Below are 12,761 nucleotides of genomic sequence, written 5' to 3' on the forward strand. Positions count from 1 at the left end.
GAAAATAGGGTTTCTTGATCTTTTCTCATTTCCTAAATCTTGACTTAGCCTTCATTTAATCAACTTTATGAATCATTGATATTTAGAAACTATTTTTGTCACCGATTTTATACATGTGTACTAGATGAGATTATTTGAAAATAAGGTTAAATTTAAACTTAGTAATAAGTCAGATTAATAAATTTATTGATACTTTTTTTTAGATTTGGATATATGTTTAGTAATATTATTTTTAAAAATTTCATTGAAATATGTGGTGACAACCATCAATAAGGTGAAGACAAATTAACTCAATAATATTATCTTAAATATTAATTGTCTCGGTTGAATTTAAATATAAAATTTAAAACTAAGCAATTACATTTGTAGATACTAGAATCACCACTAAAGTCTACTACCATCAACAACTATAATAGTAAAATCATCCATTATGGATTAAATTGTACTAAATTTCTATCTATAAGTAGTGTACAACAAAAGAAGAAGATAATGCATGAACATATATAATCTTCCTTATGTGGAGCATTCGAGCGGGAAAAGGGCTAATCACTTTGATAGAACTTTATTAATTAAAGTGTTCTAATTTATTATGATTTCATTAATTTTGTTTTTTATATATATTAATTTGTTTAATGTATAGTGCGATGAATGGGTTCTAGTTTGCATCTATAATAACAAAAGCACGAAATGAGGTGTACCATCCATCCTTCCACCAAGAAGAAAAATAGTAAAGTTGTGACTAACTTATTCGGTCTCACGACGTACAACTCCAATATTGAGTTTGTGAATTTCAAAACAACACTTGATTGTCCTGCTAACATTACATATTGAAACTAGAAGGCACATTATTACAAACAATGTGATATATTTATTTTTGTGTTATTTGTTTAGTTTTTTCTTTATTAAATAGTTCTGCATGTGACATGTCATTATTATTGTAGTATTATTTCCTTAGATTTTTTTATAGAATTTCATGTCTTTATTATTTCTTCTATTTCTTGATACATTATTATTGAAATAAAATTATTATTAGTTTTGTATTAAATTTAAATTAAAAAGGCCTTCTCTAAATTGATTTGTTATTTGTAATGTACTAGCTTAATTTTCATGATATAAATCACTTGATTGTTCTTTTACGTCCCCTCTCCCATCAATTTTCTTTTCTTGGTGGCAGTAAACTTTATGAATAAAATAAAGTAGACTTCAAACACATAATTTTCAGAATAAACATAAAAAACATTGAAGATATATACATTTTTATTTAAGACGGTAATATATTTATCTAAATCAAAATCGTTAGTCCATTCTACTATCGTAAGTCTATTCTACAATCGTAAAATTTTAAAATATCGTGTTGATTGTTAAAATTATACCATTGTAGAATAGACTAACCATTCTATTTCGATAAACTTTTAAATAAGTTAAATTTTTACAATTTGAAATTTACACAGATAATATTTACTATTTATAAGTTTATAAATAATTTTGTTTTATTTATAATTTTATTCTTCTTTAGAAAATAAATGTATATTTATAAATTAAATTTATTTTAATTATTTATTCAAATAAATAAATTATGGAAATAATTTTGTAAATATGATTTCCTTTAATGTTAATTTCCTTTAATATTATTTATTAATTAATTATATTATACGATAAGATATAGCTAATATTATTTTAAAATAAATTCTCATTATTTTAAATAAACTCTTAATTTTAAAAATGTATAAAGTTGATAATTTTAAGTAAAATTTTGATTTTGACTATGGATCCTAACTATTATTTTATTTAAAAATTATCAAAATTAAAATTATTTTTTTACTTGGTATAATATTATTTATTGAATATTAAATAATTTATGAATTATGATAAATTATATATGCGGTATTTTTATTTTATTTAATATAAATATTATTTTTGTTTTAATGTAATTTTAGTTAATTTTAATTAGATTATTATTGTATTTTTTTATAAACATAAGAAATATAATTTATTTTTAATAATGATATCGAATAAAAAGATAAATTATTAAAATTTTATTTTATTAAACATTTTTATTTATAATATTTATAGTTAGGGTGTTATATAGGTATGAAACAAAACCTACCGAATTTAAATTCAATTTGAATTTATTTTCTATTTTTTAATTGAATTTTAAACTTATTCGAATTTAGATACGGATTTTCACGTTGAAATTTTAACTACATACATAATTTGAAAATGAATTCATTTATTATTATTTATTTTAATTAATTATTTTATTATATATTATATAATTTATTACATATAATTAAATAATTATATATTTAAATTAAATATAATAATCTTTATTTCTACAACAAAATACAACCGGTGCATATCTCTCCTATTTATTCTCATTTATCTTATGCCCTAACCCTAATCAAATAATTCCTCTGGCCTACGCCCATTTCTGCCGCCCATCTCTCTCTTATATCCCATTTCTGCCGCGTATCTCTCCCTCTCTTATACCCTCTTATATCTACTCTTATTTACTCCGCCAACATCTCTCATTCTCTTATATCGACTCTTATTTTCTCCCCCAACATTTCCCTCTTTTATATCTACTCTTATCTCTTATATCACTCTCAACTCTCATTCTCTTATATCGACTCTTATTTTCTCCGCCAACATCTCCCTCTTTTATATCTACTCTTATCTCTTATATCTACTCTTTTTTCTCAGAAAACATCCTCTCCCTCTCTTATCTCTATTTTTATTCTCATTTTTTAATACTTTAACCCTAGCCCACCTCCCTCCCTCTCATTTCTATTATATACTATCAGATAATCAATCTACCTTCTTATTTTTGTTATCTCTATTTCTTCTTTTTAACTATTGAGTCTGGATCTATATTTCTTCTTTCTTGTTGAAATTTCAAAACTCTTGAGTTCATATCTATATTCCTTCTTTCTTATTGAAATATTCGCTTGCTTGCTCGTTGCATGATCAAATTCAGAGGTAACTTAAATTTTGTTTTAAGAATTTATTTGAATTTGATTCGGTTTTTTAAATTGGCTAAAAAAATATATATTCAAAACACTTTGAATATAACAAGTAAAATTAATGTTATATATATTTTTTCACTTACTATATATATATAAATATTCTTATTAAATTATAAAAAAAAATATAATATAAATAATAAAACTTAATATATATATATTAATAAATTTATATATATGTAAAAATAATATATATAATTTAAAAACTTAAAAATATATTAATAATTTTAAAATTTTATTTATAATAATAAAAAATAAAAATAAATAAATTACTAAATATTTTTTAATAATATAAAATTAATGACATATAAACTATTAGATGTGTTTGTGATGATATTTATAATATCAAATTAAAATGAAATAAATTGTTCATATTCATAAGATATAATATTAAATATTTTGTTATATATTATTACTCATTATTGGTAATAATAAATAATAATAATAAAATAGTTAATAATAACAATAATTTAAAATATATAATATTTTAGTATTTTGATTAATTAATTAAAGTATGTGATAGATAAGAAAGAAAATAAAATAAAATGATGTTTAACTATTTTGAGCTATTTAATTTTTAAAAATTATAATTAAATTCATTATATTTTAATATTTTTAATACTTATTTCACTCATCATATTTTAATATTTTTTATTTATTCTCTTTTATTTTTTTTCATTTATTATTATTATTATTTTTATTTCTCTTTCTAATTTTTTATATTATATAAAATTATTATAATAATAAAACATAAATTTAAACATATATCATTTTTTTCTATACACATATACAAAGTCATATTATAAATTTATTATATCTATATATTCTCTACAATTTATAATATAATATTATTTTTTAAGATATTAATTATACATTTTAATAACATAATAAACAAACAAAAAAAGATAAAAAAAAAATTGTATGTCAAAAAATTTACAAAAATAAATAAAAGTGTATTTTAGTATTTAATTTAATAAATTTATTAATTTGATTAATTATTAGACAGGTGAGAGGATAATAAATTATTTGACACATAATTCAAATAAAGAAGGATTATGTCTTAATTATCAAATTAACAAAAACTAAAATGTGTAACAAATGGGCCCTAAATATGCATGCATTTATCTATCTGTCATTTGACATAGAGCGCAGGTTTGATTTTGCGTATTTAAAAACCAAATTTATTTACTTATTGATCAATTGTTTACCGACACAGAAAAACAACGTTGTACGGTCAAGGTCAGAAGAGCGAGAAATGGTGAAGAAGCATGTGGAGAAGAGAGGAGGCGGCGGCGGCGGCCCAGAAAAGTGACTGACCGACCAGGGCCCTTTGATGAATGAAAGAAAGCAAAGAGAAAGAGAAAGAGAAAGAAAAAGAGCAGGGTTATAAACAATGGAAGTCACTTGTCCCTATAATTTACGATTGGCTAACTCATCACTCACTTCTCTGGCCTTCTCTATCATGCAGGTACGCATATATATATCTAATGTATCTATCTATCTATCTAATCTGTATCTAATCTAGCTTTATTATCCTGCATATAAATAGATGGGGTCCCCAGTTAAAAAAGGGTTCTTTCAAGAACAGCCAGCGCCTTTACATTTCCGAACAGGTAATTAAACTTAATTGGATCTCCTACTTCTCTTTGTTTTTTTCATTTATGAATTTGAAGCATAGGCCATTAGATGAATTTACTTTTTTAGTCTAAGGCATCAAAAACCTCGTGCCCAGACACTGGCTCGACTTCATCTTCTTTAGAACAAAGTCTTCACCATTTGACCAACAAGAGCCACCATCAGTCTTAGATGTTCATCGAAGCAGTTATGAAGTCTAGACTATGTTTCGATGATTATTAGATTGTCCACTTGAGATCAAATGTTAATCTAGAATTGACTACAATTAAGAATTTGGAGGAGGCACGGTAATTCAAATTTGGGGACCGAGCGAGCCACCAAAGGATTAAGACTATTGAGTTGAACTAGGAAGATGTTGTTTAATCTTGGGTTGAGAAACCCTAAAACTTTCTAACAACCTAAATTATAATAGGGTTGGTAGAAACAAACTTGAATGTAGTGCACCAATTTATGCTAGACAATGGATTAGATGGCTTGTTTTTGTATTTGTTCCAATGCTTTTAGCATTGAAGATAATAATGAAAAAATATTGTAAAACTGAAAAAGAGTAGTGATCATAATTAAATGATAGCTTTAAGAGATAGTTTGTCTAAAATTCTTTTATTGGTTGTCTAAAATTCTTTTATTGACCACTAACGTGTTCAGTCAAGATTTGAATTTTATTTGAGAATCACACTATTCAAAATTAAAATTTATATAGATTGTCCAGATAGTTATTTAAGTTAAATGTTGCAACATTCCAAATAAATCAAAAAAAAAATAATAGTTTATTTAAGCACACATTAGACAAATTTCCTCTATTATGTAGCTCCAACAAGTCCTTCAATTCTTCATCTATTGCATATTTACACGGACTCTATTTTAATTACTTTTGTGAAAAAGTCCAATGTTGACAAGAATTATAATGAAACTTTTTTTTTTTGTTGGCATCCCAAAATTTAATGGTTTCCACTTTAGAATTAGTAAGCAAACTAAATATGTTATAATCTTAAGAGATTAAATGTTACTTTATCTTATTGTCTTTTGTTTGACGAAGAAATCTAGTTTTAGCTTATCGATGCACTATCTTACGTAACAATTAATTTCGGTTCACATGATGACTAGTTCTTAAAACACAACTCTATTTTTCGTAATAGTTTTATTTATCCATCTTCCTTCAAAGTGAGTTTGGAATACCAAGACCCTTGAGAGTTCTTATTCTTTTAGTATGAATATCATTATAAACTCAAAATGATGTGTTTCACATTGACTAACACATGTTTCCTATGCGATAACAACAAGAAGAAGACAATTAAACACGATATGTTTCACTTCACCCTTGCTTTAATATTTTAACTCTACTTCAAAGTTTCCTTAACTATCAAATGATCATATCTCAATATTAATTGGGAAAATTTGGGTTTAATGGACAAAATAATGTTTTCCATCGTCATGGCTATCATGGCTGTAAATGCAAAAAAAAAAAAAACATACATAAATAAATTAAGAAAAATCAACCTATAATAATTAGTATGCCTTTTTTTTTTAATTAAAGGTCATGTTGTATTAAAATGATTTAATTAAATTAATTTATAAAAGCGAGGGGTGATCAATAGAAAGAAACTAACAAAGAAAAATGTGTTAGATTCCTATGAAATCATAGTAGTCTCATCTATGACAACCCCTTCATTTTTTTATCGAGATGAACATGCATAGAGATCCTCTCATTTCCAACAATTTTTTCCTTTAAATGTCATGCTTTATATTGCATTATTTCCAAATCATCCAATTAAGATCCAATAAATGTTTGACCCGACTATCTAGTTTGTTGTAATTAAAAGTCTACTACAAAATGTGTTATAACCCATTGGTAAATAAGAATACTACTGAGTAAGGACTAGATGTATGAGATGAGAAACTAAAACAAAATGTAGCATATTTTTTGGAAAACATATCAACTTTTATTTCAAAGAGATGTGAATGTGAAAGGCATTCAAAAGTTACGAGCAAAGAGAATCAAAGGAAAAAAAATAAGTAAAAAAAAATTAAGCCCTATCATCTCAAATAAAGTTGTTAATCATTATATAATTGAATTATTGATAACTTAAGTCTCTTATTTCTATCTTGTTCTCACTTATTTGCTTCTGTTTGATTTCAAACCTTATATTGCGAAGATGATTAGCAAGGGTCGTGAACACAAATGTTTATTAATTTATTTAAGAAAAAGACTTATAAGAAAGTTTATATAACTCGGTAATAGAACACAAATCTCATTTTTATATGGTAATGAGTTCGAGCTTTAGTGACCTTTTAAATAAAAGATAACCAAAAGACGAGTCTAAAAAGTCTTGCCTAGACATTAGAAGAATCAAACCAAGATAACTAAAATTTATTTTGATAATTCGAAATATCTTATTTATAAATTTTATGAATAAAATACTAATTAATAGAGTTAAAAATTTGTTAATAACTTTCCATGTTTAAAGTTTTGTGTGTTACTTAACCAACGCATTTTCTATTGATTTTTTTTACCTTATACAAAAAGTAAAAATACATAATTGTTAGCATAAGAACCGTTACTGATATTTACATAGTTGGACTTGGGCGATTATGAGAGTCAAATTTAAGATCATCCTTTTATAAACGATATAATTAAAAAGGTGATCAAAATTTATTCCTCTACAAGTTTGCTATAATTTGAACACATCACTCTCAAAAATTTGACCTTTTAAAAGAAAAAACTTATATATTATATATAGGGGATAACTTGTTACACATTAAATTATAGCATTATTCCAATAAATAAATTTATTGGAATTTTGGCTTCTCAACTCTCTTCGTCTCTCTTCATATTATGTCTATCCCTATGAATTGAACTCTAGGAAGTATGAATTGATATTTATCACTATATATATAAATGCTTGCTAGGGAATGAAGCATTTTCTTGTCATATTTCTACATTATTAATCTTATATCTATGTTGTTGTTTTAAAAAATTGGTTCCTAGCTAGTTCTGATATTTTGTTGTTTGTTTATGTTTTGTTTACTAGACTGATGGTAGTCTGCCAAACACACTTGTTATCATAAATTGTGATATTGTTAAACATAGGGTTGCTTCAGTTCAACATATCACACTGGTAAGTGTATCAATCCTGACATTGTAAAAATAATCATTCATTCTCTTTTTCAATGTTCTACCAATGAATTAATGTATGTTTTGGTTGCATGATCTTTGCAGTTCAATGAAAAGTCTAGTTCTCCATTTGTGAAGAAATTCAAAACAATAATTCATCCTAGAGAGGTATTAATTATTTTAATTGTTTTATATATTTTCATAATTAAAATATAGGGATGTTCTAAAATTAAACATGTTAATTTGAAATTATTATTTAGAGGCCCGATATTCTTGACATCTTGTTAGCCTTATCTGCAATATGCATTAATTATTCTAGATTGACATTATAGCCTTTCAGTTTTATAGATTGTTCTATAAATATGATCACTAGTGTATATATGTGTTGTAAAGATTCCAGGCCGCTATTATCCATAATATTATATATCATTTCATCTTCATTCTTTAAACACAAATCTTGATTGTATATATATTATATATCATTTCATCTTCATTCTTTAAACACAAATCTTGATTGTATATGGAATCATCACAGGTGAATCGAATCAAAGAACTTCCTCAAAATAGAAATATTGTGGCCACTCACACTGACGGTCCAAATGTATGCATCTTGTTGCGTTCTTCTATATTTGAATTATATTGAGACACTTAAGATCCATTGAGTTTTTTCTATATCAATCTAAAGCATTCAGTTCATGTTCAGGTTCTAATTTAGAATGTTCAGAGCCAGCCACAAGCTGTGTATGGAGCCCGAAATTCTTGTCCAGATTTGGTACGTGATGTTGCACAATAAAATGTTGTCATTATACAATCATTTCTACACCTCTTATTATAAGTAAGATATAATCAATTTCTTTTGTCAGTCAATCAAGATTCGCCCTCAATAGAGTACAGAGCCGGCCGGTCTCGTCATTCACGCAATTCCCCCGTCCATCGATTGATCACGCGAGTACGCATCCAGTCAGCACATAGCGAATTAAAAAAGCGTTTTTAAGCGACCATTGGCTTCCGAATACCAATTGTTTGCTTTCCTTGTCTTTATGTATACATTCAGTAAGCATGGTATCTTTTCTATTCTATATAAAGCAATATCTTAGACTGAAGACTGAAAGCATGAAGTACTCCGGTTTCAGAGTTCGGAATCGTAGAAGGAGGTTAACGTAGTCAAGCCTTGCCTTGTGATGTCAGGGGAAAAAAGAATAGCAGCACTTAGATCCTTCCTCCTCAGATTCATAGGCTGTCACTGTTCTAGACTCAGCTGTGGCACTTTCTTTCTCCATTAGGTAATAAGGTGAGAAATGTAAAGCTCAAATAGTATAGGTCGGATGTTTCCGTGAGCAGTAAGCAGCAGACTGCCCCCTATATATAAAAGGCAATCGAACAAAGAAAAAACTCTAGTTCGCGATTTGTTCGCTTCTATAGCGGTTCATAATTATTTAGAAAGAAGTAAATGTAAAGTTGTTCAATTGATCCATCAAAACTAACACCTCTTAATACATTATTAATTTTCTTTTGTTTTTAACACTGATATGATGGGCTAAACTTTAATGTCTTCGATCGTTATTATGTAGTCATTTTAATCCATGGTATCAAAATATTTTTTAAATTACTTGTCCTATTTCATTAGTTTTATAGCCTACTATAATAAAGAAAGTTGGAGTGTTTTCAAGAATAGAGTGAAAAATGCTAAGAAAATAATGTTTTAATTTTGATCTAAACAAAACAACTAGACCAAAGATCCCAAAAAGCTTGTACCAGCTATAAGACATGTAAGATTCAACACTCTAATGCATATTAAATCCATACACAATGAAGTGAGCTTGTTTGTTGTTTGTGTTATTTTGAAATTTTATTGAGTTTTTTTAAAATATTTTTTTGATAAAAAATATTTTATAATATTTTTTGTGAGTATAGTATAACCTAGTAGGATAATTTAAAGGGACAATTATGGTGCGAATCCTTATTGAGATATTGAGTAGTACTAACTTCTTAAATTGAAAAAATCATTAAAAATAATAAAAAAAAAATTATAAATACAAAGGTTTTCAAACTGATAGTAAGACCTCTTTAATTTTTTTTTTGTAAGTAGATGCATGACAATGCCATTTTTCTATTTAAAATATACATTTCATTAATATTAGACAAAAAAAATTTATTTTATTGTTTTTGAGAATTCTCTTAGAGTTTTTTATGATTATTTTAATAAATATTAATTTATTTAAAAAATATTAAATGTGATAATTTTGAAAAGATTAGTAGTTTTTGGTTAAAATATATTAATTTATAATAATAATTTTAGTTTTTGTAAATAAATAATATTTTAATGCTTTCATTAATGAATTGAATAATTTAGATGATGAGAGAGAATAAAATTATGTTTATTTATGATTTAGTCTAAGAGGGAAATCATCTAACAAATCCTAAGAACAGTAATTAATATTTTAAAAAATTGTGAGAGTAAGAAAGAAAATTACACAATCAAACATACTTCATAATTTCATTTAAAATGTTTTAATATTAAGTATTATATGTCAATATATATTTAATAATATTTTCATTATTTTATAATCTTAACAGTAAAATGTGTTCCTCCATAAATAAGAACTCATGCAATCAATAAAGAAATCTTAATAAAAAATATTAAGGCTTTTGCCTCTATTTTTTAATTTCGTCTGCTGAGTGCTTCTTACTTACATCGAAACCTTTGTGACAAATTCTATATTTTGAGCAATTGGTGTTTTATTTGTAATAAGAAAGTTATTTCTCTTCATATATCAGAAAACTCTTGTGATGTTCGATAATATTAAACTTTAGATCAACTGAAATCCCAAAAGTTATTATTCTTCGAAGCCAATGTTGCAGATCTTCGTGGACAAACTTTGTTCATACAAAATTTCTTTATCATCAATTGAAAAAATCTTAAGTATAAACAGTGTTCATTCCAAGGTTCATATTAGTTTTTTTATAAATATTTTTATATCATCAATCGATTATGGTGTATCGAAACACTATATCTCTCACATTTTTTTATTCATGTCTAAATTAGAAGAGATTATTTAAAAAATAAGATTATTTCTAACTTTGAATAATTTAGATTCATAAATTCTTTGACGTTTTTTTATGTTATATCTGGTTATATATTCATGGACGTCTCTAAATTTAACGAAATGCTCTGGTCGACGGTTGGAGAACCGTTCATTGCACAATAGAACATGTTCTAGAGGGCGCACGACAACCGACCGAAGGCGTTGGAGGATGGCGGCCGACTTCCGATATAGAAGCGCATTCACAACGAGAATCCGTGTTGTTTTTGTCGTTTGTGTCAATCGTGTCGATTGTGCCGATCATGCCAATCATGCCGACAATGACCCAAATATTCGATCCATAAACTATAATCGCGATATCTCCCGATTCCTCTAGTCAAATTGAAATTCCTTCAGACAGATTGTAAGGGGGAAAGAGACGCACCTATTGGAGAAATTTGAGATCATTCCGACGTTGGAAGCTCTGGCAGCGTTGATGTGTCAGTCGTGCCCGAAGTGAGAAAATAAATCTCCAGAGAAAATTTCTCCGGCGGCATTGATGTGCTTGTCTGGTGTTACCTTATTCAACATCTCGATTGATAATGGTTTTTTTGCATCCAAACACCAAAGACGATATTCTTTAACTCCCGTAGTAAATCCCATAAAAAAAGCTTTCTTTCCTCGTGGATCCAACTTTGATTCATCTAAATGATAATATAGATGATTTCAATGGTTTTACTTTGAACCGAAATAGGATTTAATGATATCGATTAGACTAGCTTTTACTTTTTAAAGTCTCCACCCAATTTTATCTTTAAGAAGTTAGGAAAATAAAATATTGTGCGTTCTCGAACGCGGATTAAAGAGATTCTGATTAAGGTTCGGGGCTTGGTTACACGTGAGAAAGAACAACAATTATGTCTCTTATGACCAGGTCTCTATTATAAGCTCTTGGCCATTTTACAAAAAATATTTCTTTTACACTTCGTTTATTTAATCCACCTAGTACATGCGTCTAAAGATAAATCCAACCCTAATTATGCGACTAAAGGTTTGTATAAATCTTTTCCTAGGGCATGCGTTTAGGTTGTCATCATGGTATGAGAAAATAAATAGGTAAATCGAGATGAATACATGTATATGAAGGCGTGATCTCAATGGTACCTGAAAAGAATGAGATACATCAAAGTTAGGAAAAATAAATAATATTACAAACAGTGGCGGACCTACAAGGGGGCCTTGGGGGGCCCGGGCCTCCTCAACCTTAAAATAATTTGTTTTTATATATATATATTTGACAAGTAACTCTTAGTCCAGTTGGCTTTGTAACTGGTAGTTAAACATGAGGTCAGGTGATCTTGCCCTCACCTTTAATTTTATCTATTACATTTTAAAATATAATTTATCTATAAACTAATTCATAATTATATAATTTGATTAAAATAATAATAGTATTTTTTATTTCTTAATTTTAAACTATTTCAAAAATTTATAAGAAAATATAAATTAATATTAATAAACAAGTTAAAATAGTTACATTGGTTTTGTTCGGTATTTAAATAAATAATTTGTTATATTATTTTTATATGCATTAATATTCTATAATCGTAATCTCGAGTGTCTATTCACTTGATAATATATGTTTATCACGTTTTTGTATTTTTGTTCTTATTTATATTTTTATTTTTTTTTATATTTTCATAAAACTAGGCTGAAATCTATTAAATTAGATTTTCATATTTTTTTATATAGTTAGTTTTTTATGAATTTGTTTTTGTGTTGCATTTGATGAAAAATTTATTGGGAATTACAAGTGAGTTATCACTTTGCCTACAAAGAGGAGATCAAAATATAGTTCAAGCAATGTCATTGATTGCGAGTTCGAAAAATCAATTACAAAAATTTAACGAAGATGGATGGCATGATATATTGGACCAAGTTAACAGTTTTTGTCAATTACACTCGATC

The 12,761-nt window shown here is 26.4% G+C and overlaps 1 pseudogene; it reads left to right on the top strand.

Annotated features, from left to right (window-relative positions):
- The first annotated feature begins 4,360 nt into the window (after positions 1–4,360).
- LOC124921275 overlaps positions 4,361–12,761 on the top strand; it is a 45,424-nt pseudogene continuing 37,023 nt past the window's right edge.

This window comes from Impatiens glandulifera, chromosome 1 (assembly GCF_907164915.1).
Source record: "Impatiens glandulifera chromosome 1, dImpGla2.1, whole genome shotgun sequence".
NCBI classification, from domain to species: domain Eukaryota; kingdom Viridiplantae; phylum Streptophyta; class Magnoliopsida; order Ericales; family Balsaminaceae; genus Impatiens; species Impatiens glandulifera.